This window comes from Callithrix jacchus, chromosome 11, assembly GCF_049354715.1.
Source record: "Callithrix jacchus isolate 240 chromosome 11, calJac240_pri, whole genome shotgun sequence".
Classification (NCBI taxonomy): domain Eukaryota; kingdom Metazoa; phylum Chordata; class Mammalia; order Primates; family Cebidae; genus Callithrix; species Callithrix jacchus.
Genome location: NC_133512.1, coordinates 80915397 through 80942315, shown reverse-complemented (window position 1 = coordinate 80942315; position 26919 = coordinate 80915397). Strand labels below are relative to the sequence as shown.

General features: G+C 35.8%; 1 long non-coding RNA gene across 1 annotated transcript; it reads right to left on the bottom strand.

The window, feature by feature from the left end:
• Positions 1 to 454: 454 nt before the first annotated feature.
• Positions 455 to 12992, bottom strand: LOC144578275 (uncharacterized). The gene is made up of 2 exons (XR_013523747.1): positions 12906 to 12992; positions 455 to 894 (listed from the first exon to the last, which is right to left on the bottom strand). It is a non-coding gene; the product is annotated as an uncharacterized LOC144578275 (long non-coding RNA).
• Between the last annotated feature and the right edge of the window lie 13927 nt (positions 12993 to 26919).

Genomic DNA, 26919 nt, shown 5'->3' with positions numbered 1-26919 from the left:
ACCAACAAGGAACCCTATCATTGCCTTACTTACTTGAGTTACTTCCCTCTATTAGATAACCACACAGCCTGAAAATGACACAGAAGTAATGGGAAATAGGGCAGCCTATAGTTTCCTATCACTCTGTCTCTACTCCTCAATAAGCTAAAAGTAGAGAGCATGGGTAGAATGTGCACACATCAAGAAGTGAAATAAAAGCAGCTGAGTTAATTTTGTGCAGTATTTCCACTGCTTTGCTAAGAACAACATGCCTATGCATGTACTAGCTATGGTAATTTTGGTGGTTCTGCCTATGAGTTTGAATGCTCATATATTTGTATTTGAAATAGGGATTATACAATATAAAGAAGAATGGTAAAATTCATGCTAATAATTGAAAATGTATTTTTTTTAAATGTGAATGACATTCAACAGCAAACAAAACACCATGATAAACCAAGAGAAAGACAAGGAAGAAGAGAAAAAGCTTTATATTTTAGCATTGTTAACAGCACTTTTTTCCTACTTTTGGACAAGAAGCTCCACAATTTCATTTTATTCTGGGCCCTGCAAATTTTGTAGCCTGCCCTGCAGAATGTTCTCAGGATCAATTCAATTTTCTCTTTAATTCATTGTGGATTCCTTAAAAGTGTCTGCAGCCCGGGGAAGAGGCCGAGTGAGAAGATGCTCTGTGTGAACCCTCACAGTGCCAGGCCACGTCATAGAGGCTGGCTTCTCCCATCCTTGGGGAGGATGGTCTCTGTAGAAAATCCCCATCTTCCACAGATGCAGACTCCACAATAAGGTAGACTTTGCTGTGTAAGGAGCTACACGGGTCTTTTAAAATTTTCTCTCCTATGCCTTTTCTTCATCCATAATTACTGGAGTTCCCACAGTGTCTTGGTTTCCAGAAGCCTTTAGAGTAAAAAATAAAGGGTCTTTTGGTTAGTTTCAAATGATGCATGAGTTCTAGGTTATCAGCAGCTAAAAATACATGGAGTGTTACAGTTACAGATACTGACACAGCATAGCTTTTAGATGACAAGGCATTGAGCCTGCAGTAGCATCAATGTGTGTGTGTGGTGGGGGGTGGAAGAGAGAGAGAGAGAGAGAAAGAGAGAGAGAGAGAGAAACTGTTTTAGTAGTGGCAGAAGATTGTGGGTGATATATATTTTTCTTCTTCCCCATTTCTCTACAACCAGACTACCCCAAATTATGAGAACCTTCTGAAGATGATTTTCTTCACTGAAAGCCATAAAATATATATGCTAATTTTTAAAATGTTTATTTCTTCTAATTATTAAAATGTATAGGCTGCTTGGAAAACACAGGAAAAAATATGAAGATGAAAGAAAAAAATGCCTTTATAATTATCTCTTTACCTTTCCCTCATATTTCATATATGTGTATGAAATATGTATATCTGTGTGGGTATATATAATATATATTATATATGTATATTTGTGTGGGTGTAATATATTATACATGATATGCATATACATAGTATATATATATATACACACACCCATGCATACATACATATAGAATAAATGTATCTCTTCTTTTCATCTATATAGTCTCTTTTCACATACATATTTCCTGCATGTGTTTGTACACAGGAATATATACAAACATATATTTCCTATATATTGTTTCTCCCACAAAAAGTAGATTTATTTTTTTTATATAGTTTTGTCACCTGCCTTTTTCCTTATTGTGTAAGAATGTCACTACTTGTCTCTAAAAGTATTATTTTATAGGTAGCATCAAAATAGCACTTGTATGGATATGCTATAATTTACAAATCAGTCTCTTATATTTGTACATGTGGATAACTTACAAATTAGTCTTCTACAGTTGCATATGTATCTTGTCTGCAACTACTTATAAAAATATTTAGAAATTATTATAGAGATGAGTGACCTTCTGTAATATTTATTGTATTACATGATGACCAATGTGGTATTTTCTGCAGTCTTAAGATTTAGATTATAGTTTAGTCACTTCAATCAATTGTATAGTGACTGAGAATTTAAAATGACTAAAAATAGAATAGATCAAACCATCAATTTGATTTCCCTGAATAGAAACAGCTTCAATCATCACAAGATTAATCAGTAAGGTGTTAACATAAACCAATAAAGCAGAGAGACTTTGGATTAAGAACTTTATATCATTTAAAGATTCAGCCCATTATCCTTTCCATGCATGAGCCCTCGGGCTTTCAAATTAATTGCGTGTGGTTTAAGAAGATTTAAGATGAGGGTGATACACTCAGCAGGGAGTGAACTTGACCATTGCTATCTCACTTTAATTAATCTCTTTATTCTCTATCTTTCAGTTCACTCAACACCTGAACGAAAAAAAAAAAAAGTAAGATCAAGTTCTTTTGAGTTGAGGAAACAATTGAGTTACAAAGTAATCTGATATAGGGAGGATCAAGGACTGTAAAACTTAGAATTCCTAACAAGTGGACCTGAATTGAAAGTCCTTTTACACCTGGTTTTTCATGCTTCAGTGGCTGACTTTTCTTCCAGGTTCCCTGGATTGTGCCCTTAACCCCTTGGGGTTTGTGAACATAAAGCTTTCTCCCTTTGACTTACAGCCTAGGCTAGCATTCTAAAAATGATCAGGTTCAAAAAGCTACTCTTTTTTAGACTCTGTAAGATTTTAAGGCTACTTTAGAAACCAAAATCCTCTCAGGCAGACTAAAAAGGGTTCTTTTTCCATGGCAACCCTTACATTGTATATTGGAAATTCAGCTAGGTTATGAATGCCCGCATAGTTTTTTATGGGGATTCATTCATTTATGCTAAGAATATGTATTGACCACTTATATGTGACTGGCCCCATGCTAGGGGAGTAAAAACAACAGTCTCTTTCCTTTGGGAGCTCACCTTCTAGGAAGAAACAGACAATGATCATATGATCAAAGTAAAATTACAATTGTGAAGTATGCCCGGAAGGAGAGGTGGTTGGTGCTGTAAAGGTCTATGATAGAGGGATAATGGTTACTGAGTGACATTGGAAAATCAGTAGAGGTGTGTCACCGGAAGAAATGGGGGAGTAAAAAGCATCTCCAAAAAGAGAATTGCACTGGCAAAGGCTGTGAGGGGAAGCAGTGTAGCTAGTAAGAGAGTGTGACCTCGTCAGATTCACATGTGTACAAGAATGCACAGGCTGCAGTGACAAAGTGGGGGGCTTCTAGGTTCCAAAACTGCAAGCTTCTTTGAATTGGTGGCAAAGCCCTGCTATGAAGAAACCCCAGAGGTGGCACAAAATAATGATATAAAAATGTTGTTAAGTCCATCCATTAATAAACTATATTATTTACAGTGCATTTTACTTAAAGGATGAAAACAGAATTTTAAAAACAGTTGTAACCTTAAAGATCCATTGAGACAAATTGCATTTGACAGAGACATAACTTAGGAAGTCTGGTAAAGAAAGAACATACAGCAGCTTCAAAAATATTCCACTCAGTCACACAATGTGTCAGACTAGGATGGTGGTGGTGAAAAATATTTGGGGGAGGCCCTGTTCTAAGTACTGTGAAAGTTGTAGACACCAGGATGAAATCACTTCTGTGAGATTCAGACAAAAAGGGTCAGGAAGGCATGAAGAGAGAAGGCTCATCATATCTGAGATGAGAGCTGTTTCCAAGGACTTGTAAAATATCTCTCAGGAAACCCTTTCACGTCCTTCACACATCTGCTTTGACGAACTTTACCACTAGACATTCTTTAGGACTGCAGGAATTTGGATAAGATGCGTACGGAAGAACACTTGTCCAGTAATCGGTGTCTCTATCAATGAACTGACAACAACTCTGGCTTTGACTCTCTGGAACCGATGAACTCTGTTTCTGAAAAGCTCGAAACCTCTTTCATTTTGCTAATATAAGCTTTCCTTCACGCATACCTCACTGGGTGCACTGATGGCTTGCCATTCCACATATTCTGGATTATAATACCTTTTCCTAATTCTCAAGTAAACCCAACATACTGAGAGTTAATTCTCTCTAGTGTCTTTATTCAGGTTGACAGTGCTAAAGATGTAGTGAGTGACAAAAGACAGAGTCATTGCCCTCAAGGAACTCAAGAATCAGGAGGGGGGACACAGACATATGATCATCTTTCTAGTCCAAAGTGACATGCTTTAAGATAAGTGAACACACAGAGCAAAGGACACGCAGGGCAGTGAGTCCACCTGGATGGGCCGGTGGTGTGGTTTCATGGAGAGTTGATGCTGAATCTGAAGGTTGAAGTGGGACTGAGAATTCTCCAGGTGAATGTGAGGAGGAAAAAAGAAAGAGGCAAAGAAACAGATAAAGGAAGGCAGTATTGCATGCTGAGGAAATTGCTAAGGACTAGAGAGCAATGTTTTCCAAAATGATTTGGGATTGCATCTTCCTTGGTCTTAACAAAATGAGAGAAATAAGAAAGAGGAAGAACACACACACATTTTCAAAGACATGCAGATTTTCCCAGGTGTTGGGAATAGACAGTGAGCAGCAGCTCTTCCCTTTTGAAGCTCGCATTCTAATCGGGGAAATCAACCAGTAAACAAGGAAGTGATGAGTGCTTTCAAATAATGAGACGTCTTTGAAGAAAAACAAAACTGGGTAAAAGAAAGTGACTGGAGGTGGTATTTTAGATACTGTGGTAGGCATTCCTACTGAGGTGACATTTAGACGGAGATGTGAATGAAGTGAAAAAATGAGTCATGCCAAGATCTGGATGATTATCTGTTCCCAGTCCAGGGAAGAGCAAGGGCAAAAGTTCAGAGGTAGGAACATGCTTGGCTTGTCTAAAGATAGAGAAGAAGAACCGAAGTACCGGAGTAAAGAAGTGAGAAACAGAGGGATAAGTACTGAGTTCGAAGAAAGAACTGAGGACCAGGTTAGACAGGTCATATTTCTGCCTCACATTTTCTTGTGAGGATTAAAACAAGGAATTGGATTTTATTCTGTATTGGAATGGAACTCATTCCTGATCTTTGTTTCCCTTAATGTATTCTTTGGAACACCCGAGATGAGATGGATTTTAAAAACTAGAGCTTGAGCCTAGGAGTCCGAGGCTGCAGGGAACCCTGACTGCACCACTGCCTTCCAGCCTGAGTGACAGAGTGAGACCCTATCTCCACAAAAGAAAAGAAATAGCTTTATGGAAAAATAAATTATAAAGTCCAGTGCACAATATCCCCCTATAGCTTATTTGTTACTTGTCTTAGCATAGTTCTTCCCAATAGAAAACTTGAGACACAGAATTAGGTGCTGATTATTTTGAGGAGTGAGCCCAAGGAACAGGAATGAAGAACTGAGTAGTGGGAAACAAGGACTGCTAAACATGGTGCTTTATTGAATTAGTAGTCAAGAAATGGTATCTAGAACTGTGTAAAACCACAGTTGGGATACGACCAATGGAGAATGTTATCCCTTTAGGGCTGGACATTATTCTCCAGATAATTTGATTGTTTTTTCATAGCCACTTCACTCTTTTGATCTTAGAGTGAATTAAAACTCCCCAGTGATGGCTCTAAGGATGGTAATGTAGTAGGTTGGCAATTCACTGGCCTGAGGCCGGAGACTTCCTGTGAATGTCTTGGGCAGCTACTAGTAATCAACTTACTTTACATGAGTCACTCTTAGCTTTGGATAAGTGTTTCCTTATTTAAATTTAAGGGGCTTAGAATAACTCTGAGATTGTTCATATTCACTTGGTGTTTGTAGAGTCACTTTTAATGTATGTCATCTCTTGTATACTCATGCAATATTTCTTTTAAAGACTTAAGCAAACAGCTTTCAACCAAATTAAGCTTTAGTTGGTAGGAATTGCCGTATTAATGGAGCCCTTTTATAGTATTTTGAATTCTACTTCTAATCCTGTATGGGTTGTTGTTTCTTAGCTTCATTATACATGACAATCTCATTAAATATCATGTATCTATATAAGATATTGATAAGTACAGGACAAAAATGTTCTTTCATATTTTGATTCTCGGGGAGAAATCTAGGTGGATAGAGAATATTACATTAAACAATCAATTTTATATATGATGATTAGACACATATGATAAAACAAACATTAATGCCTAATGGAGAAACCAAATGTACCTAAATGGCAAAAGAAAGTTCTTAAAAAATCCTCAAAACAAATAAATAGTGGAAGATACAATAGAAAGAAGGCCATTAGTTTTTTATGGATAGCCATTTTTATGAGTAATAGTGGCAAACATTAAGACATAGTCTAATTAGTTTAAATCTAAAAAAGCTTTTTCATTCTACATTTTCTGTTATATAATGAGATTTTTTTCAAGAAAGTTTACAGGAGTTTGATTGTTCTCCAGAGCCTCATATCTGCCAAACAGCTCCCTGCTTTAAATTTGACTATATTCTCAATGGAGTAGTAATATGCCACCGTTGACCTCTATTTTAATAGAAGGAGGATTTTATTAATACCTCTTCTTAACTGCTGTTCTAATTAAATGTACAAGTCAAAAGAGCTGATTTACATTACCTGGATTTCATAAAGAAGAGAAACGAAGTAGTCATGAAATAAAAGCTTTATCTAAATACAAAGTAAGATGCTTAGCAATGCCTATGAAAAGTAAAATTCTTACAGGGGAATATCCAGCTAGAATTCTGGTGCTGAGCAATTCCACTAGCAGGATGTAAAGTTGTGTTTTTCATCATCAGGAGGTTCTGCTGAAAAGAAGCTTAACAAAATGAGAAGTGTTTGAATGAAGGCCAGGTGACAAGAAGTACAACTTGTATTTTATAGGGACTGCATTCAAACATTCCAACATGTTTTATAAACATTTCATTAACTCTGGCTTTACTTTAGATTCCTCTCTGTGTCTCACAAATAAGTAATGGGAGAAATGTTCATTATTCTTATTTCTTTTTATATTGTCTTATTTGGAATGATATCTAAAGCCGATTCTTTTTTTTTTTTTTCACCCTGAAAGTCAGTTTGTGACACCAATCAAGCCTAAAATTTTCCAAATCTCAACTTCATTTTGTACTTTATAGAAACATCTGCCAAAGAAAACCATGAATATAAGGACGATACAGAAATATGGTCTATGATTACTCAGTGAAAGTGAACATACAGGTTTTATTTAAAAGACACTTCTTATAGTATGTATTTAAAAAGTTACTATATACAGTTTCCCTTCATCTGTCTCTGAGAGCAGATACATTTATAACAATTCAAACTTCTTTGATTCCACATCCTCATCTGATAATCTGTGAAGGAGTCTTAAATTAGTTTTCTCTCTGAGATGGTAATCTCCTGTGGAATTTTCATTAAAAAAAAATCACATGAAAACCGCATTTGAATTAATTCATGCAGGTGTTCACTACTTGCTGGGGATGATTCAAATGTGATGCAAACATGACTTCTCCTTATGAACCATACAAGAACAATCAAAAAAAGAGAAAGATAAGCAGTAAAGTTACAGAGAAACCAGAATGTGCTAAACACTGTAACAGATACACTAGTAGTTGTAAGGAAGGGAGGTGAATCAGAGAAGCATCATGAGGAAATGACATTTGAATGGGTCTGAAAAAGGCTTGGATGGAGGAAGGTCAATTCATGTATCATAATCAGAGCAGAGGGAAAGAGATTGGAATGTGTAGACTGTCTCGAGAGAATAGAAAAATCTTGTCTGGTTTCAAGGGGAAGGCATGGGAACTAAAACTGAAGAGACTGGATGTGATCAGATCTCAGATGTGTTGGAATGAGGCAAGGATGACTTGAATGAGATGAGAGTACAAGCAGACTTTTCTTCAAAGGAATGACATGGTGAAAGCCATGCCAGAGGAAGGTTAATCTGAAACTTGGACTAGGAATACATATACTAACAAAGGGGAAAGGTTATAGGAGCAAGAACAGTTAGAAAGCAAATGTAGTTTCAGGTGACGGTAATGAGAACTTTAGGCTGGGAACAATAGCAATATGAATGATACCATCTGTATCTATTAAATTAGTGTAGCTTTACAGGCCTGATAAACTCATTTTAGAAAGGGAATTGTGAACATAAAAAGGTTATTTAAAAATAATTTTATTTTAGAGAATGAAAACTTAAAGAGATTTAACTTTTTTTAGATATCTTCCTCACTCTCTTTTTAGATAATTAAAAAAGTTCTCATTTTCTTATATGCTATTTTTATCAGAAATATAACCCCAATGTGTCTTCAATTCAAAGTAAAAGTGTTATAGCTCATGATAAAAATGTAGTCCTTCTACTATTTATGTGAATTTCTATATTTCTATGCAGGAAGCTTGAAGTACTCTTGTTATCACATCTTGTCTGCAAAATAAGTCTCAGTTTTGCTCTCTCCTAGCATCAAGTATAGTAGTATTTGAGGTGTATTTTAGCTCGTACCACTCAGTGAAAATTATATGCTATTGAGAGTCCAAGTGCAGCAATTAAAGTGACATTGATTGACTTGCTACAGATTACTATGAAGAAAAGATTTAACCTAACTCGATTGTTCTGCTAATATTAATTTAAATACGAATACTTACAATGTTCACAATTTGAGAATAAGTGAACCATTCTACGATTTCATTATATTACCCAACTTATGGATTATAAAAGATGACTGATGCCATCCCTTTTTATTTAAATATTTATATGTGATGATCATTGAACTAAATTTGTATCTGCTGTTACATTGTGACAGAATCAACATTCTTTAGAAGTTTCTATTAAAAACCTTTAAGTGGACTGTTAAACTTTGTCTCAAGGGCACAATAACTGTCACATCAATGTAATTCAATCATCAACATGAGCAAATAGAAAATTAAATTTGATGCTCCACAAATTGGAATTCCTAACCTCATATATCTCATGACTATAGACATTCTAAAATGAATTAATTTTATCTGTTGAAATGGAATATGAGACATAAACCCTTTCATGTATTTTCTTGCACCTGTATTATATGGAGATAGGAATGATCTTATTTTGCCTCTAGTTGGTGAGTAATTTATTTTAGTATGATAGAAAGTAATTATTGAATGCATAATATGTGTATAGTATACACACACGCATGCACACAAACACACACATAGTCATGCTTCATTGTATTACACTTCACTTTATGGGGCATTGTCATTTTTACAAATTGAAGGTTTGTGGCAACCCTGTGTCAAGAAAATCTATTGGCACCATTTCTTCCAACAGCATTTTATGTTGTTATCCCTTTATGTGTCTCTGTGTCACATTTTGGTGACTTTCACAGTATTATGAACTTTTAAATTATTATTATATCTGTTTTAGTGACCTATGATCAGTAATCTTTAATGTAACTATTGTAATTATTTTGGGGCACCATAAACTATGACCATATAAGAAGGTAAGATTCATCCATCAATGTTGTATATGTTCTGACTGCTTCGCTGACCAACTGTTGGCCTGACTCTCTGATTCTCCTCAGGCCTCCCTATTTTATGAGATATAACAATATTGAAATTAAGCCAATTAATAGCCCAACAATAGCCCCTCAGTGTTCAAGTGAAAGAAAGAGTTACACACATCTCTCACTTTATTTTTTTGAGAGTCTCACTCTGTCACCCAGGCTAAAGTCCAATGACATGAAGATGGCTCACTGTAGCCTTGACTTTCTGGACCTCTGTCTCCCATGTAACTGGGACCACAGATGTGCACCACTATGCCAGGCTATTTTAAGCAATTCTTTCTTTCTCTCTCTCTCTCCCTTCTTTCCTTCTTTCTTTCTTTTTTCCTTCCTTCCTTTCTTTCTTCCTTCCTTCCTTCCTTCCTTCCTTCCTTCCTTCCTTCCTTCCTTTCTTTCATTCCTCTCTCTCTCTCTCTCTCTCTCTCTCTCTCTTTCTTTTTGTAGAGACGAGGGTCTCACCATCTTGCTGAGACTGATCTTGAACTCCTGGACTTGATTATCCTGCCTCAGCCTCCCAAAGTGCTGCGATTACAAGCATGAGTAACTGTACCCAGCCTGCCTCTCAGTTTAAATCAAAAGCTACATGTAATTAGGCTTAGTAAGGAAGGCATGTCAAAAGCCAAGATAAACTGAAAGCTAGGTCTCTTGCGTCCAACAGCCAAATTGTAAATACAAAGAAAAAGTTCTCAAAGGAAATTAAAAGTTCTTCTCCAGGGAACACATGAATGATAAGAAAGCAAGAGAGCCTTATTGCTGATATGGAGATAGTTTTAGAGGTGCAGATAGACCACATTTATTTAAGCCAAAGCTGAATCCAGAACAAGGCCCTAATGCTCCAATTTTATGAAACCTCAGGGAAGTAAGAAAGCTTCAGAAGAAAAGTTTGAAATGAGTAGAAGGTGGTTTATGAGGTTTAGGGAAAGTAGCTATCTCCATATCTTTCACAAAGGTATAAGGTGAAGCAGCAAGTTATCAAGAAGAATTAGCTAAGATCGTTCAGGAAGGTGACTATAGTAAACAACAGATTTTTGATGTAGACAAAACAGCCTTCTATTGGAAGAAGATGCCCTCTAGGACTTTCATAGCTAGAGAGGAGAAGTCAATGTCTGGCTTCAAAAGTTCAAAGGACAAGCTGACTCTCTTCTTAGAGACTAATGCAGCTGGTGACTCTATGTTGATAGCAATGCAAATTTACCATTCAAAAAAATCCTAGGGCCCTTATAAATTATGCTAATCTACTCTGCCTGTGTCTGATAATGAGATAACAAAGCCTGAATGACAACACATCTGTTTATAGAATGGTTTATTGAATATTTTAAGCCTATTGTTGAGACCTACTGCTCAAAATATTATAGCTCATTGATAATGCACCTGCTTACAAGAGCTGTAATGGAGATGTACATGATATTAATGTTCTTTTAATGCTGCTAACACAGCATTTATTCTGTAGCCCATGGATCAAAGAGTAACTTTGACAGTCAAGTGTTAAATAATACATCAGATATTTTAAAAAGTATTATTTAAGAAATACATATTTCAGGAAATACATATTTCAAATATTATTTAAGAAGTACATCTCATAAGGCTATAGCTGTCATAGATAGTGATTTCCTTGATGGATCTGGGCAAAGTAAATGACAAATCTTCTGGAAAGAATTCATTCTACATACCATTAACAACATTTGTGACTTATGGGAAGAGGTCAAAATGGCAACATGAATTGGAATCTGGAAGAAGTTGATTCCAACTCTCATGGAATACTTGGAGGGGTTCAAACTTCAGTGGAGGAAGTAACTGCAGATGTGGTGGAGCTAGTAAGAGAAGTAGAATTAGAAGTGGAGCCTGAAGATGGGACTTAATTGCTGCAATCTTATAATGAAACTTGAATGAATAAGAAATTGCTTTTTATGGATGTGCAAATGACATGACTTCTTGAGTTGGAATCTACTCCTCATAAGGTGCTGTGAACCTTGTTGAAATGATAACAAAGGATTTAGGATATTCTATAAACTTAGTTAATAAAGCAGTGGTGGGTTATGAGAGGATTGACTCCAATTTTGAAAGAAGTTTTACTGGGGGTAAGATATTATCAAACAGCATTATACGCTAAGGAGAAATCTTTCATGAAGGAGTCAATGCAGAGAACATTACTGTTGTCTTATTTTAAGAGATTGCCACTGCTACCCCAGACTTCAGCAACCACCATCCTGAGGAGTCAGCTGCCACCAAGATGGAGGCAAGACCCTCCACTAGCCAAAATATTTTGACTCTCTGAAGGCTCAGATGATCATTAGCATTTTTAGCAATAAGTATTTTTGAATTAAGGTATCTACATTTTTTAGATGTAATGCTATCACAGATTTAACAGCCTATAATCTAATGTAAACATAGTTTTATATGTACTGGGAAACCAAACAATTTGTATGGCTTGTTTTATTGCAACATTCACTGCATTGCAGTAGTCTGGAACTGAACCTGCAATATCTCCAAGGCACTTAACAATTGGAAATGTGAGAAGTGGAACCTACTTGTGCTTTACAGTCTACATAATATTTTATTTAATTGTCATAACAACTCTATTGTACTGAGCTGAATCATGTCCTCCCCAAAATTCATGTCTACCTGGAACCTCTGCATGTGACATTGTTTGGGAATTGGATCTTTGCGAATGTAATCAGTTAAGATGAGTCACACTGAGTTAGAGTGGGCCCTAAATCCAGTAGGACTAGGGTCTTTGTAAGAAAAGAGGAGTTTTCGACAAACACACAGGAGTAATACCATGTGATGATAGAGGCTGGAGTGATGTGTCTACATTTCAAGGAATGCCAGTATTGTTGCCAACCACCAGAAGCTAGGAAGAGGCAAGGGACAATCTCTGGCTAGTGCCTTCAGAGAGTGCGTGGCCTTGCTGACACGTTGATTTAGAACTTTCAGGTTCCAGAACTATGAGAAAATAAATTTCTGTTGTTTAAGCCACATTGTTTATGATAATTTGTTATAACAGCCCTTGGGAAACAAAGGGAAATGAATACATCTAAGAAGAAGCAATGTTATTCAAATTTGTTACTAAAGCATCTGCGGGGAAAATGAGTATAATTTGAGTGCTGGTGTGTGAGAAAGCTATATTAATTTATTTTGTCTAATCTTCATAATCATCTGTGAGGTAGATATTAGTATCTATGTTTTAAAAAATGAAGATTCTGAGGATCAAAAAAGTTCAGGACATTTTTATAGTCATACATACCTTTTAGTTTCAAAACTGAGAGTAGATCTGAAGTACTCTCATCTCTTTCACACACACTCCCTGCCCCATACACACAGTGGTAACTGGGTGAGGTGATGGATATATTAATTTGGTTGATTATGGAGTGTATTTCACAATGTTTACATATATAAAATTATCAAGTTGTACAACGTAAACATACACCATTTTTTACTGTCAATAAAGTTGGGAAAAGAAGAAAAAAAACCCGCCCCTCCCCGCAAAACAAAAACTCACTTCCTTTCCTTCAGGCTGCCCTGTGAAGTAGTACACATTATCTGAGGGTTCCAGTCACACCTGGGTGCTTGGTAGGAGTTGCTGTACAAAGAACTCATGTGTTAGGTGAGATGTTAAGTAAGATGACTTCTAAGTTTTTTTCAATTCTGAGGTTTTAGAACAGAACCATCAGGTCACAGAGAATTCCAGAATGCTACAGAATTTTAGCACCTCTACTAGCACTCAGGGCTCTTTTCCAAAACAAGCAGACTGCATCCCCACAGGGTACATCAGGTAGTGAAACAGTGCTTAATACGGTCTAAGCAGTCAACCTAGTAATTTAAGTCCTGACCACTTTACTAGGCCATTGGTCACATTTGCAACTGAAGTAATGAGTTTAAAAAAAGTCTTCAGCCTCTAAATGGAAATTCTTATTGCTACAGTCAATGTTTGTGTTCCCCCAAAATTTACGGTTGAAATTTTAATCCGTAAGAAGATGGTATTTTGTGGTGGGGTCTTTTAGGTGGTGATTAGTTCGGGAGGGTGGATCTCTGATGAATGGGACTTGTGCTCTTATAAAAGTGGTGCCAAAGCACTGCTTTGCCCCTTCCACATGTGAGTACACCACTAGAAGTCACCATCTGTGAGGAAGTGGGCCCTCACCCCACGCTGCCATCGCCTTGATCTTGAACTTCCCAACCTACATTATTGTGAGAAATTTTGTAAGTTACTTAGTCTGTGGTATTTTGTTATAGCAGCCTGAGTGGACAAAAACACTCATATGTAGAAGTTCTTTTTTTATTATGTATATACCAAATGTTAAAAATTCTTATATATGTTTAATATAAAAAGTACAACTGCAGTATGAGTCAGAAGGCCTAGATTCTAATTTTGGTTTTGTTGCAAAGTAGCAAATGACGTAATTTCTCTCTACCTCAATAGCCATATCTACAAAAAAAGAGATGAAGATCATAATTGACTTACTCAGCAAACAGTCATGGGCTCTTAATGTGTATCAGCGTCTAGGAATGGGGTACCCTTAATGACAGAAGTCATAGAACCGGGGAAACAAATATCTTGATATGTCCTAAGTGGTGTCCCTAACTGTTACATTTTTCTAAGTATCATTTCCTATACTAACTTTATAATACTTTATATATATGAGAAAAACATTTTCTAATCTCTAGTCCACTGTTACATAATTTAACCATAATAATTTCAAATTATTTCCCTCCATTTATTTTTCATTTTCATAGCTATTTAGATAAGAAAGATAAGACAGCCTATAAATCACTGACAAGCACAAAGAAAAGTATTCAGCTTGGCAGAGTTAACACTTTAAAATCAGTATTTGAGTAAATATTTACACGGTATGTTTATTTATATAGTGTATACCAAGTTGGAGTGGTAGCAATTGACTGAATTCCTAGATCAAAATAAAAGCCAGAAAGAGCTTTCAGTTGCTTCTGTAGACTCAGGCTAATATACAAAATCAAAGGATAAATTGTGAAATTTTGAATTAACACTCCAGATCCAATGGCAAAATTGGGGAAGTGTGAATAATGTTTATATGATATATTTCCTTATAGTTTTAAGATTCTTGGCAAATGAAAAGGTTGAATTCTGGGCACCTTCATGAAAGTACAGAATAATATGAGCGCAAGAAGAAACCCCTAGGAAAAAATCACCTAGATTCATTCCTCACATAAAACATCTGAAGATTAGAGTGAGTTAATGACTTGCTGAGTGCTTAGCTCACAAAAAGCTAAGAATGATAATGAAGAACATTGCATGTGTCTATTTTCAGGTTGAATATAATAATCTATTTTCTGTCCATCAGTTAGGTGAGAGGCAAGAAGGTTGATGTTTTTTAACCTCACATATCTGTGTTTACCTATTGAATGTTATATATTTTGGTGCCAAAATTCAGAGGACCCTTTTAGAACTTTTCCCAACTAAAACAATTTCTTGATTCCTCAGTCTTCCTATTAAATTGATCCTGCTATATCGTTTATGATCTTTTATATCTCTTTCCTGGTAGTTGTGTATCCAGAACATAATATCTGTATTTCTACAACATGGTATGGACCATGTGGTGTTGTTAATTAAATATAGACTACATCCTATTAGTGGTTAATTCTTTTCATGTTGTTTTCTTGTTAGTAGTCACTGCATCTACATCACACATCTCAAGGTGCTCAGTAGATCCTTGGTAAATGATGTTATTGATGTTATTAATATTTATGAAGCTACTCAAAGGTTTTTCTTCAAATATAATGACTTGGTTTATTAACAGAATACTGGATAATAATATCCATAATATCCACTGGACAAATTATAAAAATATTAACCCACTAAAAATATACTTTGAATGGTAATATTTCCAGAAATCCCATTTCTGTGAGTTATACAGTTTTTAAACAGCAACTAATACTTCATTCATACAAATATATGAGAGTTTATCAAATATATGTAAGAAAGATGTCAAGGCACAGTTTAAAAAAGTGTAATTAATATTATATCACTTTTATTTTTAAAATGATTTCATACAGCAAGTAAAACTGGACAAAAATCTTTTTGACTTGATGAGAATATGTTCACGATTGACTTTCATTTAAGACTTAGGTGACCCCATAACTGTATATATAAATCCCTAAGAGTTTATAAATCTTTAATGCTTATTCAGTCTCTAATGGAAATTCTTATTGCTATAGCCAATATTTGCGTTCCTTCAAAATTTGTATGTTGAAATTTTAATCCCTAAGAAGCAACTACAGGTTAAAAATGGCTGAGAACCCTGCTTCTCAGTTAATATTGCTAAAAATAAAAAACCTTTAGATATAAAGTAGCTAAATCTTCAATGAACAGTTTTACAAGTAGGAGACAAACATTCAACTTTTTATATTCTTCTTTTGAACATTAACCATGTCATCCAAATAGAATTGGTCTAACTGAACAGATTTCCTCCCTCTCTGCCTCCCTTTCTTTCTTCTTTGAATAGATACGACTATTGCATATATTTCAAAACCTCTTTGTCTTCTTCATATTTGGTTTTCTTATCTCATATTCACTTTTGAGAGTTTTCATTTTCTGCTTTAAAAATAATTAAATGTCATGAAAACCTACTGAGATCGTTTTCCTGCTTTTTAATAAAACATATCAGAAACCAGACAATAAAATAGACCCAAGGGATTCAGATGGCTCAATGGTTAACCATAAATTTTAAAATCTAAGGGATTCCTTGAACAAATCCAGCTTAGGATCAGCCTGACCTTGCGATATTAATTAACGGCCACATTTGATATATAGATAAAAATCTCGTGATTATGAAAAGCTGTATCCAGTGAGAGGTATTGGCCAGGTGCAGTGCCTTATGTCTAAAATCCCAGTACTTCGGGAGGCAGAGGTGGGAGGATTGCTTGAGGCTAGGCTTCAAGATCAGCACGGGCAATATAACACCATTGTCTCTACAAAAAAAATTAAAAATTAAAAAAATCACTGGGTTCATACCTTGTTACTGGTTACAGGAAATACCGGTATATGTAACTACTTGAGAGGCTGAAGTAGGAGAATCACTTGAGTCTAGGAGTTTGAGGCTGCAGTGAGCCATGATCGCATCATTGCCCTTCAGCCTGATTGACAGAGGGAGACCCTGAATCTTAAAAAAAAATAAAAAAATGTAAAAAGAGATATTACTCAGATATTCACGAACATATGGTGCTCAATAGAGTATGCTGACTTTGTTTTACATACAAACACTTGTAAGATGGTATGTTGTCAACATAATAATTTTGCTGTGTATTTTCAATTTATCTTTCTTTGGGGTTCCCCAAATCAATTGACTAAAAGATTATAAGTAGAGTGAGTCATTTAATTACCAAAGCCGTCACTTAAATTCACATTTTAGAGGAAAACCTGAATGTGGTCAAATTATTATGAGTTTAGAATTTAGACAAACTTCCCCAAGCTTAATATGCTATTAAATAAATGAAGATTGTTAATACTCTAAATAAGGTCTTTAGGTGTTAAATAATGAGAACATATTTAAATGGTCTAAACTAGGTAAGGAATTATTAATAAAATAATCTAAATATCTGGATATGAAATCAGATAATGCATTGTAAAAATATGGATTATAGATCTTACTGAAGTAAGAAGATATCAATAATATAAAAGATGTTTTACTCTCTGATTCTATGAGTTTGACATTTTTTAATATTCCACATATAAATAAGATCATGTGGTATTTGTCTCTCTGTGTCCGGTTTATTTTACTTAGCATAATATCTTCCAGGTTCATTGATGTTGTTTCAGTGGCAGGAGTTTCATCTTTTTTAAAGCTGAATAATATTTCATTATACATGTTTACTGCATTTTCTCCATTTATTCATTCACTCACAGACAATCAGATTGTTTCCATATCTTGGCTATAGTAAGTAGTGCTTCAGTGAATATAGTGGGTACAGATAACTCTTTGAGATACTGACTTCATTTCCTTTGGATATGTACCAGAATTGGGATTGCTGGATCATAATGAGGAAATATCAGTCAAATGGTACAAACTTTCTTTTATGAAGTGAGTATATTCTGGAGATCTAATCTATAGCATGGTGACTATAGTTTATACTAATGTGTTGAATACTTTAAACTTTCTAAGAGAGTAGATCTTAAAAGTTCTCACCAGCAATGGGTAAATAGGTAAATGGGTAAATAGATGATGTGATGGATATATATTAATTAGCTTGACTGTGGTTATGAATTCACAGTGTATATGTTTTTCAGATTATCAGCTTGTATACCTTAGATATATGCAATATTAATTTATCAATCATATTTCAATAATGCTGGAAAAAAGATAAAAAGAATTTGACAATTAAAATGTTACATTTGATTTTAAGTCCAGAAGTTTTTCTCATGCCTTGAAAATTATTGTTCATTGTTAAAAGAGAAATGTAGTTATGTAAATTTGAATGCAATGTTTTATTGAATTTCTCTGAGCCTGGTTTATTATAAAATAGTTGAACTAGACAAATGAACACCCTGATTGCTCCCATTTCTAAAAGACAAATTTCAGGGCTTTTCTGTTCAGAGCTCAGTAAATTAATATTCAGTACACCTTAAACTAAATGAACATTTTTCATCACAAAATAGTGCAAACATCAGTTCACTATGAATAACATTTTTCATGAAAAATTTCAAACACTCTTTACCATGTTAAATTTTTATAATTCAGAAAGAGAGTATAAAGTTGACCCTAATAGCCTTGCTGATCTATGTCTTATAAAATTCGTGGACTGCTGGAAGATGTCAAGATGATTATAATTCCACATTCTAGCCCTGTCATTCTGAGTGTCAGGCAAATTTTTAAAACTTGTGCAGCTGCAAAATAGGTTTGATAATAATTTCCACCCACCTATCATAGGGTTATTATAAGACATATTGTGATACCTGGCACAAAGTAGGTCCTTACTAAATGTCTCAGAAATATTGCTGAACATGTACATAAGAGGAAAAGGGTAAAATATACAAATAATGTATCTGAATCCTTTTAAGAGCTGAGCCGGACTATATGCTGCTTTATATCTGCTAAAGCACTTTTGAATGGATTTTCTCTTAATTTCATATTTGAAGTAACAGCTGGAGATCCCCCCCCGCCAAAAGCCACCCAGTACCTGCATGCCCACACAACTCCAGGGTTGCCTACTTTCTTTCCATTTCCTCTTGACACTGTGTGTTCAAGTGTAGAATTCAGTGATTGATAGCTAAGGTTAATATACTTGTGTTCTGGCTGGGCTGGTTGGCTCTTTCCTCAATTCCAGGACTTTGGGAGGGCCAGGAAGGAAGACTGATTGAGTCCAGGAGTTCGAGACCAAACTGGGTGACAAGGAGAAACCCTGTCTCTACAAAAATTAACTGGGTGTGGTGGCACATGCCTGTGGTCCCAGATACTTGGGAGGCTGAGGTGGGAGGATCCCTTAAGCTGGGGAAGTGGAGGCTGCAGTGAATCTAGGTCATGCCACTGTACTCTAGCCTGGGCAGCAGAGTGAGACCTTGTCTCTCTCTGTGTCTCTCTCCATATAGATATATGTTTTAAGAGTGTATGTGTGTGTGTGTGTGTGTGTGTGTGTGTGTATACACTTTTTCTTCATTATCTGTTATCTTCCTCTTATGCTAGAATATTAATATCTTAGTGCATGCAATTATCTATGACAGTAATTTGCAAATTCACTAGTGTTCTCTTCAGACTTCTCTAGTGAGAAGTAACCATCTATAAAATATACTTAAGTATACACACACACACACACACATATATATACATATATATGTTTTGAGAGAGAGTGTGTGTTTGTATACACTCTTAAAACACATACTCTTAAAACAAGTATCTCTTGATACTATAATCCTAGATTATGATATGTTCATATGGACACACATTTATTTGGCTCATTTTGAAGTATGTGTTAAGAACTGTGAAGAGTAAGGTTTTATCTTATTTGAAAACTCATAAGTTATGCTGCTCAGATTTTATGGATGTTAGTAGAAGACATATGACTACTGGGTCAAAAACAAAAATTGTCATTATAGCACAGCAGGCAGCACTAACTTCATGTTCGTGTTGATTTCCCCATCCCCAGATTCCACAGGAGAGTTACAAGAACAGGCACACATGAATTCTATGCATGCAGAAGGTTTATGTCACAGTTGAGGAGCTCCAAACTTTTGTTAGAGGTCTGCAAACAAACTTGCTTGACTTCTGCTCCAGAAGAAGACATTATCTCTGTCTTTCCAGATTGTTCACTATACAAATGACCTTGAAAAAATATGAAAAGCAAACCCTGTTACTACCTGTGTTCACAGGGTGTCCAGAAACCAGGAGTCCCACTGAGACTATATTGTATCAGTAGGTCTCAAAACAGCTCATTCCCAAAGGCTTCAGTATGTTTCTCCTAAGATCGAGGACATTCTCTTACATGACCACATCATCATTTTCATTCCTAAGAAAATTAGCATTAGTAATTAACTTTTTCTTCATTATCTGTTATCTTCCTCTTATGCTAGAATATTAATATCTTAGTGCATGCAATTATCTATGACAGTAATTTGCAAATTCACTAGTGTTCTCTTCAGACTTCTCTAGTGAGAAGTAACCATCTATAAAATATACTTAAGCTCTTTGTTGTATCCTATGGGATTATAAGAAAGCATTGAGTAGGGAAAACTTGTTTTCTTGGAAAAGAAAAAAATGTGTGATACAGAAACATGGTTGCAAATACAGTAATAGCAACATTAATAATAATAATAGCTGACATTCATAAGGCTCTTTTTATGTACTAGGCACTATGCCAAGAGTTTTATATCATTTGTTTAGTGAATTCTTATAGGAAACCCATAACATTTTCACAGATGAAGAAAATTTAAGTAACTCCCTCAAGGTCAGTGATTAAATGGCAGAACCAGGACCTGAGCCCAGGTTTGCCTAATTCTAAAGCCCGTGTTCTCAAACACAGTTGAGTATTATACTGTTCACCCTCTGCTGGCATGGGCTTTGTCAGTGTGAGCTTGCTTGTGCTCTGTTAGCACAAATCTTTTCCACAAAGCTGTCCAGTCTTTGAAGGTGGAGTTGTATCTTGGCTCGGTAGCTTTCTGCACCCTTTAAAAGCATAACCATACTCAAGACTTTAACAAGAGGGAGGCAATGTGGTATCCAAAGATACTGTTTCAAAATCAACAGAGGCTTAACTCCTGGAGTCAGGGCCTAACAAGATTCACATCCTGGCTTATCATGTAACCTGTCTGGGACCAGGGCAGGTCAGCTAACCTCTGGGTGATCGTTCTTGTGTAAAATGTGGATGACAATAGCATGTCTGGCCTAGAACAAAGTCAGTGCTCAGAAAACATGTTGTGGATGAATCTTCACTCAACACCTGCCTTTGGGGAAGGCCCTATCCCAGCTTTTTTTTTTTTTCCGTTGGGTGAGGCGGGGAACAGCCCAAGAAATTTAAGCCTAGGGCTGTGGAGGTTGCTCTGGCCTCAGGACACATCACGCACACTCTAGAGGAGAAAGGGTCACGTTTAGCCTGTTCTTGGCTTCCTCCAGGCAGTTTATAAAACAGATGTGTAAAACATTACTTACTGGCTGAACTGCTCTAACCTGACTCAGTGGGTGAATCGGCTGGAGTCCCGTGTTCAGAAGTGTTCCTGAGAGCACTGACTCATATATTCCTTCCTCATGACTTTATTCTTGTTTTTCTGTGTTACGCAGCATTTAATAAACTTCTTACGCATCCCCTCCACCCCCTGATCTTGTGGGGTAGAGGCAGCACACAACTGACTGCCACATGAGGGATCATGATGTCACAGCCATAGATTTTCAGGGTGTAATGCAGGCTCCCATTGCCAGGGCAACTGCGATCGGGGCGTGGGCATCGTAACTCCAGTTCGACTTGCACTCCCTGGTCAAACTCCAGCCATGCTCTGGGCTTTCTTCACCTTTATGTTTAATCAGTTTTGCATAGAATGGTGGCTTAGAATTATTAACATAAAGTGAGGTAAACATTTCCTAATCTGCCTAATGCTATATTTTCCCCTCTTCTGCTCTTCATATTCAGGGATAGCTGCTCTGAAGACTATTCAGTTTGGCATGATTTCAACTACCTATGGCGACAATGATCCTAAGAATACCTCCTCAAATAATAATCTCTAATAGAGTTGATTTTTGTCTGATTTGTAGGAGAATTCTTAATTATTAACCCCAAACATGGAGTAACTCATGTCTTTTTTCAATCATGATGTCCTTCCAACATTCCTAAAAGTCAGGTGAGGAATCTTTTTCTCAAATGACCCCTTTCTAAACCTTCATGAGTTTAACATATTGTGCTGTTCCACAGTTTTCTCCCCTGAGATTCTGGAAACATTATGCAAATTAAGTACACTGCACGCAGCAACACCCATTTCCACAACTTCAGTTACATACATTTGTATGGCATATATGTGATTACTTGGAATCAAACTACGGACTTTTGAGAGGAAACTAGAAAACCATGGTAGAAATGTGGACATCAAAGTGTGACCATCTACTCTCAGAGTTTTAAACATTTTTTAGCCATTTGTTTCTCTGTTCAAACTAAATGCGTTATGTGGAAGTTCACTAGAAAAAAATAGGCACACCAACTGAAACAGGGGTGGCTATAGCTCTGGTGATGATGAGGACCAGAACTCCTGCCTGGTCTGTACTCCATCTCTGCAATTCCCTGTCCCCCACACCAAGCAAGCCCTGAAGAATTTCTAGGGTTCTATGGAGCACAGTTTGCAAATTTAAGCCAATCACCTCACTTCAATTATAATTGGCTAAATATTTGTTGAGAGCCTCCTACATGCTTGACACTCTGCTTAGTGCTTAGGATACAAAAGCAGCTGTGCTTTCAACCTCCAAGGGGATTATATATTCTAGAGAGGATTAGTTTTGTAATTTAATTTAATGTAGTCAATATTTTGACTGAGGTTTGCTTAGGGTACCGTGAGACTGCAGAGAGAGGTGCAACCTGGGAGCAGTGAGGAAGGGCTTCGTGTAGAAGTTGATCTGATGATGGCCTTGTTATGTTCGTAATATATTGCAATTATCTTTGCAATATATTGCGAACATAAAGGACCAGGCATCTAATTAAGTGCTATAGAGTTAGCAATGTAGCTTTAAAAATCAGGCTGACTGGGTTTCTCCCCAGATCACTGTTGACCAAATAGCTCAACTTCAGCTAGAAGGACTTAACCTCAGTCCTCTTACCTGTAAAATGGTGATCGAACTCAAGATAACCTGCAAACGGCTGATTCTGGTGTTCAGTGTGGTATACGTTTGAAGATTCTTCAAGCATTTTGTCCCTTTCCTGCCTCAATTTCATGATTTTAGGTGAAAGAAAGACTAGTTTCTAGGCATGGTGCCACTTAAAAGGAGACTATACTTTCTAAAAAATATCTTTAAGGTGCTACTATTTCAAAATTTGCCATTTTATGCCCTTTGGGGCAAAGAATAATGCTTCAAAAAGTGCAGGCTTTTGGAATTGCTAGTGACACAGCAGAAAAGCTTTTTAGCATTTAAAATTTTTTACCTTCCCTCTAAACTTTGGTTGTTGGAAAATAAGCCTAATGTCATGAGTCATTTCTGCAGTATTTTTCCCTATGTTTTGAGAGGCACATAAGTTCAGGAACAAAGGTGACCCATAATAAAAAGAAGTGGTCATTGGTATACACATATACACCATTATTGCTTAATGTAATTTAACTGCGACAGCTTACATACCTTCCATTGCTGGGCAATTTAAATCCCTTATATGTATTTTAATCATGTCTGATATAGATGAAACAGTTGAATTGCTGTAACATTTAAAAAATAAACTATTAAGAAATAGGTAACAGGTAGATATAATAGGCTGTTTCAGATGGCAAAGTTGTCTTTCCAGTTATTCCAAATTTATTACCATGGCTGAAAATAAAATTCAACAAAGAAGTCTTCTCCTTATCTCTGTGTATGAATGGAGGAGGTGTCTGATATTTTCATGTTAGTACTTTTCATGTTTCTTATGAGTGACCGATGAAGATTTCATTTGCTGTTTCTTTTTCCCCTAGTTCGCATCAGTTTGATATAGATGTTGAAAGATGCCCCTAGGTATATAATAATTGTTTCCCGTCAACCACTTTGCCTTCAGGTTTCTGTGCATGTCCTTCTTAAATAAATGTTTGTAGAAGTAAACTTACCATTCTGATTTTCCACTGTGACTTTACTAGCTAGGTTCTTCATCATTCATTATCATCTACCAAACATGCCTCAAGCTTTTCACTTGAATCCAAGGATACTTGCTCAGGGGAAAAATAAATGAACCTGCTACTAACAGAAGCTTTAAAAGGATTTGACTTTATGTGGTGTATGATTTCTTCTTTGTGTTTTTCAGGAGACAGGAACAACCTGTTCTGGAGGGAATAAGCAGCTACATTTTAATTTTCACCTCTTCCCAGAGTGCCTGGAAATTCACATCCGCTCACCGCAGCTTTCTTAGCTATATTTTAAAGACAGGGTTAGGAGAATTCTTTGCTTGCATTTCCTTTTCTGCTTCTATTGTCTGACCTAAGTGACACAGAACAATATCTTAAGTGGCTGTACTCTCAGGTTCATTTCACTATGAATTAACTACATTTAGCATCCAGTCCAATGACAGTTCAGAACGTTTTTCATATTGATCTTCAATTTTGGATCACACAGAAACAGTATAACTGGGTTGATTCCAGCCTATTCCAGGAAACATGGCCCCTAATCATAAATGGGCAACAAAATACCTGTTTACAGTAAATGCGTATTTTGTGGATAGTTCACAAGCACTGTCAAAGTGGAGACAGAAAAACTTTCTGATAAAAACATCTGTTCATCTAAAGGAATTCTCCTCACTCCTCTGTAATTCCCACTGAGGATTGTTTGGAGAACTAGATTAATTTATTTCTTGATTGTCAGACACTTTCTCACAGCTAAATTGTGAGCCAGATTAAATTCCAGATTTCAAGAGTTCACTACTAAGTACTCTGCACTCAAAATAAAAAAGCAGTCAGTTAACTCTCTTTCAGTTTTCTCCACCAAATTATTGTTAGTGCTGTGCTTGTGGCAAACATAGGTAAAAGTCAATCAGAACATCCATTTAAAAAACCACCTAGAAATCTATTTATTTGGCAGATCAATCTACAATGAGGTGGTATGAACCTTGAAGTGGAAATTTTTTTTATGTTATGATGATGATTTTTGAATAGTCTCATGTACATGAAAACTGTTTTAATGTTTCCCCCTTTTACTCCAATATGAAATGAAACAAATGCTGGATTAATAGCTATGACTACTTTGGAGACTTTCTACTAATATGCTGTGGTACTAAAAGCACACCAGTGGGATGAAGTATACATCAGCATAATTATATTCATTCCTTTATGCAACAAATTATGTTAAGTGCATACCGTGTACTAGGCACTGCAAGAAATATTGGGAGAATAGAGGTGGACAAGACAATTTCCTTCCTCAGGGATTTCTCAATTAAAAGAGAGACCAACAAGTCAACAGTGACCAAATAGTGTGAGGAATGTTTTGTCAGAGCTATGGATTTCTGAGAAGCAATTAACTCATCCTGGGAATAGAAGCTCAGGGAAAGGCCAGCTAACGCTGATGATCATTGAAAGACAGTGGGAGTTGCAGGAGTCACTGTAGTTATCAAGCCTTGAGATAACGTGGACTAGAATATAGAATATGTGGTGAAGGAATTGAAAATAGATAGGAGTTAGAGAATTGAGAGACACGAGACAATGGAAAGACAGAGGCCGTTTCCTGAGAGGGCACAAATGTGATACAGAAATTTCAGGTATTATTGTGAAACCTCTTGGGAGGCATTGGGGTCTTTCTCTCTCTCTTTTTCTCTTCTTCCCCTTTCCCCCACCATCTCTTCCATTCTACTTTCCTTTTTAAATTTTTTCTTTCATTCTATCTTCCCTCCTCCCCTGTCCTTCATTTTTCCTTCCTTCCCTTCTCACTCTCACTCTTTTTCCACATCATTATTGGATATAGTAAAACCACATATCTTAAAAATATACATTTTGATACATTTTTAGTAGATTTATATATCCACAAAACCATCACCACAATCAAGATAATGAACATATTCGTTATCCCCAAAAGTATTCTCTTGACATACTGTAATCCACTTCTTCACTATGGCTTAGTTTGAGTTTCCCAGAAATTTATGTAAAAGAAATTCTAAGACTTTTTTTGTGACCTGGCTCTTCACTCAATGCGAGTATTTTGATATGCCTCCATATCCTATAACATTCTATTGTATGAATATACCAGAATTTGTTTATCTGTTTACCTCTTGATGGACATTTGGGTTGTTTTCAGTTTGTTGCTAATATAAGTAGAACTGCTATGAATGTCTTATATAAGTATTTATATGCAAATATGGTTTCATTTCCCTTGGGTAAATACCTAGGAATGAAACAGATGGGCAGTGTGATAGATAAATGTTTGTGATTTAAGAAAATGCCAATCTCTGTCCCAAAGTATTTTGTTTCATGGTTTCTCTAGCAATGTATGAGACTTCACGCTGGTCCACAGTCCCCCACAACATTTGTTATAGCCAGTCTTTTTTAATTTTAGTTATTTTAGTAAATGTGTATTTATGTATTATTTTAGTTTAATTTGTATTTTCCTAATGACTAATTATGCTGAAAATCTATTCCTGTGTTTATTTGCCATTGACATATCTTCTTTGGTGAAGTTTCTGTTCAGATGTTTTATTCATTTACTTTTCTTTTTCTGTTAATTTTAGAGAGTTATTTGTATGTTCTGGATACATGCCCCTTATCAGTCAAGTGTTTGCAATTTTTTTCTTCTAGTATGTGACTTTTCATTCTGTTGACAGTGTTCTTTAGAGCAAAATTACTTAAAGTTGAGTTCAATTTATCAATATTTTCTTTTATGAATTGTGCTTTTGATATTATATCTAAGAAGTCTTTACCTAAACCAAGGTCACAAAATTTTTCTGCATTATTTTTTCCAGAAGTTTTATGTTTTCAAGTTTAACACTAGGGAATATGAGCTATTCTGTGTAAGGTGCCCTTTATCAGTTAAGGAAGTTATTTTCTTTTTCTAGTTGCCTGAGAGTTTTTTTAAGGAATAGACATAAGAGTTTGTCTAATGTTTTCTTCTCCATCTGTAGAGATAGCCATGTTTTCTTCTTCTTTCACTTGTTGATGTGGTCAAATAGGTTTATTTTCAAATGAACTAGCTTTGTTCTTCCCGGATAAATTCAATTTGATCATGATGTGTTTGGCTTTTCATATATTGGTAAAGTAGGTTTGCTAAAATATTAAATTTTTGATCTGTGATTATGAGAAGTTTGGGTCTGCAGTTTTCTTTCCTTGTAGTAGCTTTGGCCGGTTTTCCTATTACAATAATATTGGCCTTTTAGAATAATAGGAAAATATTCCTTCCTTTTGAATTCTCTGTTTGTAT